Source organism: Myxocyprinus asiaticus, unplaced genomic scaffold (genome assembly GCF_019703515.2).
Source record: "Myxocyprinus asiaticus isolate MX2 ecotype Aquarium Trade unplaced genomic scaffold, UBuf_Myxa_2 HiC_scaffold_109, whole genome shotgun sequence".
Lineage (NCBI taxonomy): Eukaryota > Metazoa > Chordata > Actinopteri > Cypriniformes > Catostomidae > Myxocyprinus > Myxocyprinus asiaticus.
In genome coordinates this window covers 10,001-17,500 of record NW_026249557.1, presented here as the reverse complement: position 1 = coordinate 17,500, position 7,500 = coordinate 10,001, and the positions used below count along the sequence as shown (strand labels likewise).

The 7,500-nt window shown below is 48.8% G+C and overlaps 4 non-coding genes across 4 annotated transcripts; all 4 read left to right on the top strand.

Annotated features, from left to right (window-relative positions):
• The first annotated feature begins 2,502 nt into the window (after positions 1–2,502).
• On the top strand, positions 2,503–2,592 carry trnar-ucu (transfer RNA arginine (anticodon UCU)). The gene is given in 2 exon segments: positions 2,503–2,539; positions 2,557–2,592. It is a non-coding gene; the product is annotated as a tRNA-Arg (tRNA).
• A 961-nt stretch (positions 2,593–3,553) lies between these two features.
• trnat-ugu (transfer RNA threonine (anticodon UGU)) lies at positions 3,554–3,627 on the top strand. The gene has a single exon. It is a non-coding gene; the product is annotated as a tRNA-Thr (tRNA).
• Positions 3,628–6,324: 2,697 nt separating this feature from the next.
• On the top strand, positions 6,325–6,414 carry trnar-ucu (transfer RNA arginine (anticodon UCU)). Its single transcript is given in 2 exon segments — positions 6,325–6,361; positions 6,379–6,414. It is a non-coding gene; the product is annotated as a tRNA-Arg (tRNA).
• Positions 6,415–7,375: 961 nt separating this feature from the next.
• trnat-ugu (transfer RNA threonine (anticodon UGU)) lies at positions 7,376–7,449 on the top strand. The gene has a single exon. It is a non-coding gene; the product is annotated as a tRNA-Thr (tRNA).
• The last annotated feature ends 51 nt before the right edge of the window (positions 7,450–7,500 follow it).

The window sequence follows — 7,500 nt, the reverse complement described above, 5'->3', positions numbered from 1 at the left end:
CTAACCTAACCCTACCTAACCTAACCCTAACTTGGCCAACGAACAAGTCTATCTGACCACCAAAACTCTTTTCTCAAACAAACACTTTCATCCTCTCAATAGCATGGCCTATTCCTTGATATGATGACCTCCCATGGAGACTTTGCAGCAGAAGGTGCTGCAGCCCAGTTGGTTAAAGTGCCTGTTTAGTAAACAGGAGGTCGTGGGTTCAAATCCCAGAAGTGCCTTTGTAGTGTGTAGTGGCCGCCAAGTCTCTAAAATGTAAATGGCACTTTGTAGGAGGGCCAATTGGGTTGAGGCACTTGCTGACCTCATAGAGACTTGGCAGTGGCACCACTGGAAAGAGCACCCTTGAAAATGGGTGGGTAGGGCTTGCTTTCGTGCCTCTGCCACCTTCCTGGCAAAAGTTACGGCAATCCGGCATGAGCGTGGTGGTTTTCATCCCTATATCCTAACCCTAACCCTAACCGAGCGATTGTTCCCAAAACCTTGCACACGCTATCGGGGTCCTCCCACGAGACACATACTACAGTCTTGTGTGCCTAGCCACAGGGGAACCCATTTTACTACACTAAAAACTCGGTCAATTAAGTTAGGCCTATAGTGGGCCGCTTTAGTACGTTTCAGCCCGCCACGTTGGCCTCGATCGAGCGATCGTTCCCAAACTTTGCGTACGCTGTCGGGGTCTTCCCACGAGGCACATATTACAGTTTTGTATTCCTAGCCCCAGGGGAACCCATTTTACTACACTAAAAACTGGGTCAATTAAGTTAGGCCTATAGTGGGCGGCTTTAGTACGTTTCAGCCCGCCACGTTGGCCTCGATCGAGCGATCGTTCCCAAACATTGCGCACGCTGTCGGGGTCTTCCCACGAGGCACATATTACAGTTTTGTATTCCTAGCCCCAGGGGAACCCATTTTACTACACTAAAAACTGGGTCAATTAAGTTAGGCCTATAGTGGGCCGCTTTAGTACGTTTCAGCCCGCCACGTTGGCCTCGATCGAGCGATCGTTCTCAAACTTTGTGCACGCTATCGGGGTCTTCCCATGAGACACATATTACAGTTTTGTATTCGTAGCCCCAGGGGAACCCATTTTACTACCCTAAAAACAGCCTCAATACAGTCTGGCCTATAGTGGGTCCCGTAGTACGTTTTAGCCCGCCACGTCGGCCACGAACGAGCGATCGCCTTCATCCTTTGCGCACGCTATCGGGGTCTTGCCACGAGGCACATAGTACAGTTTTGTGCGCCTAGCCCCTGGGGAACCCACTTGATTACACTAAAAACTGGGTCTATTTTCTTAAGCCTACAGTGGGCCTCTGCAGTACGTTTTTGAGTCAAAACCACGACTCCTGAGACCGATCTAGGTCGAAACCATTCCGATGTAGGTAGAGGATCTTACCTAGAACACGTGTGCAAAGTTTCAACCAAATCGGGCCAACGGAACCAAAGTTATAGACGATGGTGTCTGTAGACTATACATCTCTACATCCTAAGGCCTGACCCTAAGGCCTGACACCAAGCCTGCCAAGGGCCCCCAAAAACGCTCCCCGCAAAACTTCACCAGTCGACTCCAAACGCCCCGAAACGCGCTCCTAGCACGGTCCCCCGGGGCGCCCCGGGAGAACCCGCCCTCGCTGGACTTGGGTCAATTAAGTAAACGGCACTTCTTACGAGGGCCAATCGGGTTGAGGCCCTCGCCGACCTCGGAGAGACTCGGCGGTGGCGCCGTTGGAAAGAGCGCCCTCGAAAACGGGGGGTAGGGCTCGCTTTCGTGCCTCTGCCACCTTCCCGGCAAAAGTTATGGCGATCCGGCACGAGCGTGGTGGTTTTCATCCCTATATCCTAAGGGCCTGACCCCAAGCCTGCCAAGGGCCCCCAAAAACGCTCCCCACAAAACTTCACCAGTCGACTCCAAACGCCCCGAAACGCGCTCCTAGCACGGTCCCCCGGGGCGCCCCGGGAGAACCCGCCCTCGCTGGACTTAGAATCCGGCTGTCAGTTTTCGCTATGGCCAACACCATATGTGATGCGGGTCATAGCGAAGCCCCGTATCTCCGCGAGCGTACCTCCCAGAGTCACGGGGACAGCGCTGGCGTTCTCGGCCACCCTGAAAACCCCCGGGTGGGCCTGACTCCCTAACCCTAACCCTACCAGTTATGGCAATCCGGCATGAGCATGGTGGTTTTCATCCCTATATCCTAACCCTAACCCTAACCTAACCTAACCCTAACTAACCTAACCCTAACCCCAATCTGGCATTAGCATGGTGGTTTTCATCCCTATATCCTAACCCTAAGGTACCTTTCTTATAAACAGGAGATCCTGGTTTCAAATCTTAGCAGTGCTTATCTGGCAGTGACTGTGCTATCTGGCCCCTCCTGAGGACAATAGGTCCTGACATCTTTTGAAAGTGCGTTCAATTCTTGTGAAGTTGATTTCCTTACCACAGAGAGTGTAACCTCAGAGTGTTGGAGACACAACAAGGTGCATAATGTGGGCTCTGTGGCACAATGGATAGTGCATTGGACTTCTAGATTGAAAAATGTGGCCATTCAAAGGTTGTGGGTTCAAGTCCCACCAGAGTCACTGCCTTAGTCATTTTGCTAATCACACTTGGCCAACAAACAAGTCTATCTGACCACCAAAACTCTTTTCTCAAACAAACACTTTCATGCTCTCAATAGCATGGCCTATTCCTTGATCTGATGACCTCTCGTCTGGATGTTTTGCTCTTCTTAGTCACCCTCCCATGAAAATTTTGCAGCAGAAGGTGCTGTGGCTTAGTTGGTTAAAGTGCCTGCCTAGTAAACAGGAGATCCTTGGTTCAAATCCCAGCAGTGCCTTTGTAGTGTGTTGTGGCCGCTGAGTCTCTAAGATGTAAACGGCACTTTGTAGGAGGGCCAATCGGGTTGAGTCACTTGCTGACCTCATAGAGACTCGGCGGTGGCACCACTGGAAAGAGCACCCTCGAAAATGGGGGGTAGGGCTTGCTCTCATGCCTCTATCACCTTGCTGGCAAAAGTTATGGCAATCCGGCATGAGTATGGTGGTTTTCATCCCTATATCCTAACCCTAAACCCTAACCTAACCCTAATCCGGCATGAGCATGGTGGTTTTCATCCCTATATCCTAACCCTAACCGTTGGACTTCTAGTTTGCCAAATTTGGCCATTCAAATGTTGTGGGTTCCAGTTGCAGCATTTGTCATTTGGCTGAGCACACTTCAAAAAACAACAAGGCTATCTGACCACCAAAACTCTGTTCTCAAACAAATACAAATACTAATTTTTTGAGATAGTGAATTGGTGGGTTTTTGTTAAATGTGAGCCAAAATCATCACAATTAAAAGAACCAAAGACTTAAACTACTTCAGTCTGTGTGCATTGAATTTATTTAATACACAAGTTTCACAATTTGAGTTGAATTACTGAAATAAATGAACTTTTCCACGACATTCTAATTTATTGAGATGCACCTGTATTATGTTGTCAATAGCATGGCCTATTCATTGATCTGATGACCTCCCATGGAGAGTTTGCAGCAAAAGGGTGCTGTGGCTTAGTTGGTTAAAGTGCCTGTCTTGTAAACAGGAGATCCTGGGTTCAAATCCCAGCAGTGCCTTTTTAGTGTGTTGTGCACCTCAGGAACTTAGATGTTTAGAAATGTGTGCTTTTCTAAAAGCCAACAAAAAAAAGGTTATTCAAGTAAATTTGCTGCACTTATCAAGGGTACAAGCCAATCCTGTTCACAAATCTTTCCTTGGCTATATTTTGATGATACTTTGACATGCTAAAGCACTTTTCCAACAGGGTACTGTGGCTTAGCTGGTCAAGGTATATTTCTTATAAACAAGATATCCTGGTTTCAAATCTTAACAGTGCTTATCTGACAGTGACTGTGCTATCTGGCCCCTCCTGAGGATAGGAGGTCCTGACACCTCCTATTTAAAGTGTGTTCAATTCTTAATTCTTGGGAAGATGATTTCCTTACTACAGAGAGTGTAACCTCAGAGTGTTGACGACACAACATGATGAGCTTTGTGGCGCAATGGATAGCGCATTGGACTTCTAGATTGAAAAATGTGGCCATTCAAAGGTTGTGGGTTCAAGTCCCAACAGAGTCACTGTCTTAGTCAATTTGCTAAGCACACTTGGCCAACAAACAAATCTATCTGACCACCAAAACTCTTTTCTCAAACACATTCGTGTTCTCAATAGCATGGCCTACTCATTGATCTGATGACCTCCCATGGACACTTTGCAGCAAAAGGTGCTGTGGCTTAGTTGGTTAAAATGCCTGCCTAGTAAACAGGAGGTCGTGGGTTCAAATCCCAGCAGTGCCTTTGTAGTGTGTTGTGGCCACCTAGTCTCTAAAATGTAAACGGCACTTTGTAGGAGGGCCAATCGGGTTGGGGCACTTGCTGACCTCATAGAGACTTGGCAGTGGCACCATTAGAAAGAGCACCCTTGAAAATGGATGGGTAGGGCTTGCTTTCGTGCCTCTATCACCTTCCTGGCAAATGTTATGGCAATCCGGCATGAGCATGGTGGTTTTCATCCCTATATCCCAACCCTAACCTAACCCTAACCCTACATGTGAGCACCTGTAGCACATTTTAGCCCGCCACGTTGGCCTCGATCGAGCGATCGTTCCCAAACCTTGCACACGCTATCGGGGTCCTCCCACGAGACACATACTACAGTCTTGTGTGCCTAGCCCCAGGGGAACCCATTTTACTACACTAAAAACTGGGTCAATTAAGTTAGGCCTATAGTGGGCCGCTTTAGTACGTTTCAGCCCGCCACGTTGGCCTCGATCGAGCGATCGTTCCCAAACTTTGCGCACGCTATCGGGGTCTTCCCACGAGACACATATTACAGTTTCGTGTGCCTTGCCCCAAGGGAACCCATGTTACTACAATAAAAACTGGGTCAATTAAGTTAGGCCTATAGTGGGCCCCGTAGTACGTTTTAGCCCGCCACGTCGGCCACGAACGAGCGATCGCTCTCATCCTTTGCGCACGCTATCGGGGTCTTCCCACGAGGCACATAGTACAGTTTTGTGCGCCTAGCCCCTGGGGAACCCACTTGATGACACTAAAAACGGAGTCAATTTTCTTAAGCCTACAGTGGGCCTCTGCAGTACGTTTTTGAGTCAAAACCACGACTCCTGAGACCGATCTAGGTCGAAACCATTCCGATGTAGGTAGAGGATCTCACCTAGAACACGTGTGCAAAGTTTCAACCAAATCGGGCCAACGGAACCAAAGTTATAGACGATGGCGTCTGTAGACCATACATCTCTACATCCTAAGGCCTGACCCTAAGGCCTGACCCCAAGCCTGCCAAGGGCCCCCAAAAACGCTCCCCGCAAAACTTCACCAGTCGACTCCAAACGCCCCGAAACGCGCTCCTAGCACGGTCCCCCGGGGCGCCCCCGGGAGAACCCGCCCTCGCTGGACTTGGGTCAATTAAGTAAACGGCACTTCTTACGAGGGCCAATCGGGTTGAGGCCCTCGCCGACCTCGGAGAGACTCGGCGGTGGCGCCGTTGGAAAGAGCGCCCTCGAAAACGGGGGGGTAGGGCTCGCTTTCGTGCCTCTGCCACCTTCCCGGCAAAAGTTATGGCGATCCGGCACGAGCGTGGTGGTTTTCATCCCTATATCCTAAGGGCCTGACCCCAAGCCTGCCAAGGGCCCCCAAAAACGCTCCCCACAAAACTTCACCAGTCGACTCCAAACGCCCCGAAACGCGCTCCTAGCACGGTCCCCCGGGGCGCCCCGGGAGAACCCGCCCTCGCTGGACTTAGAATCCGGCTGTCAGTTTTCGCTATGGCCAACACCATATGTGATGCGGGTCATAGCGAAGCCCCGTATCTCCGCGAGCGTACCTCCCAGAGTCACGGGGACAGCGCTGGCGTTCTCGGCCACCCTGAAAACCCCCGGGTGGGCCTGACTCCCTAACCCTAACCCTACCAGTTATGGCAATCCGGCATGAGCATGGTGGTTTTCATCCCTATATCCTAACCCTAACCCTAACCTAACCTAACCCTAACTAACCTAACCCTAACCCCAATCTGGCATTAGCATGGTGGTTTTCATCCCTATATCCTAACCCTAAGGTACCTTTCTTATAAACAGGAGATCCTGGTTTCAAATCTTAGCAGTGCTTATCTGGCAGTGACTGTGCTATCTGGCCCCTCCTGAGGACAATAGGTCCTGACATCTTTTGAAAGTGCGTTCAATTCTTGTGAAGTTGATTTCCTTACCACAGAGAGTGTAACCTCAGAGTGTTGGAGACACAACAAGGTGCATAATGTGGGCTCTGTGGCACAATGGATAGTGCATTGGACTTCTAGATTGAAAAATGTGGCCATTCAAAGGTTGTGGGTTCAAGTCCCACCAGAGTCACTGCCTTAGTCATTTTGCTAATCACACTTGGCCAACAAACAAGTCTATCTGACCACCAAAACTCTTTTCTCAAACAAACACTTTCATGCTCTCAATAGCATGGCCTATTCCTTGATCTGATGACCTCTCGTCTGGATGTTTTGCTCTTCTTAGTCACCCTCCCATGAAAATTTTGCAGCAGAAGGTGCTGTGGCTTAGTTGGTTAAAGTGCCTGCCTAGTAAACAGGAGATCCTTGGTTCAAATCCCAGCAGTGCCTTTGTAGTGTGTTGTGGCCGCTGAGTCTCTAAGATGTAAACGGCACTTTGTAGGAGGGCCAATCGGGTTGAGTCACTTGCTGACCTCATAGAGACTCGGCGGTGGCACCACTGGAAAGAGCACCCTCGAAAATGGGGGGTAGGGCTTGCTCTCATGCCTCTATCACCTTGCTGGCAAAAGTTATGGCAATCCGGCATGAGTATGGTGGTTTTCATCCCTATATCCTAACCCTAAACCCTAACCTAACCCTAATCCGGCATGAGCATGGTGGTTTTCATCCCTATATCCTAACCCTAACCGTTGGACTTCTAGTTTGCCAAATTTGGCCATTCAAATGTTGTGGGTTCCAGTTGCAGCATTTGTCATTTGGCTGAGCACACTTCAAAAAACAACAAGGCTATCTGACCACCAAAACTCTGTTCTCAAACAAATACAAATACTAATTTTTTGAGATAGTGAATTGGTGGGTTTTTGTTAAATGTGAGCCAAAATCATCACAATTAAAAGAACCAAAGACTTAAACTACTTCAGTCTGTGTGCATTGAATTTATTTAATACACAAGTTTCACAATTTGAGTTGAATTACTGAAATAAATGAACTTTTCCACGACATTCTAATTTATTGAGATGCACCTGTATTATGTTGTCAATAGCATGGCCTATTCATTGATCTGATGACCTCCCATGGAGAGTTTGCAGCAAAAGGGTGCTGTGGCTTAGTTGGTTAAAGTGCCTGTCTTGTAAACAGGAGATCCTGGGTTCAAATCCCAGCAGTGCCTTTTTAGTGTGTTGTGCACCTCAGGAACTTAGATGTTTAGAAATGTGTGCTT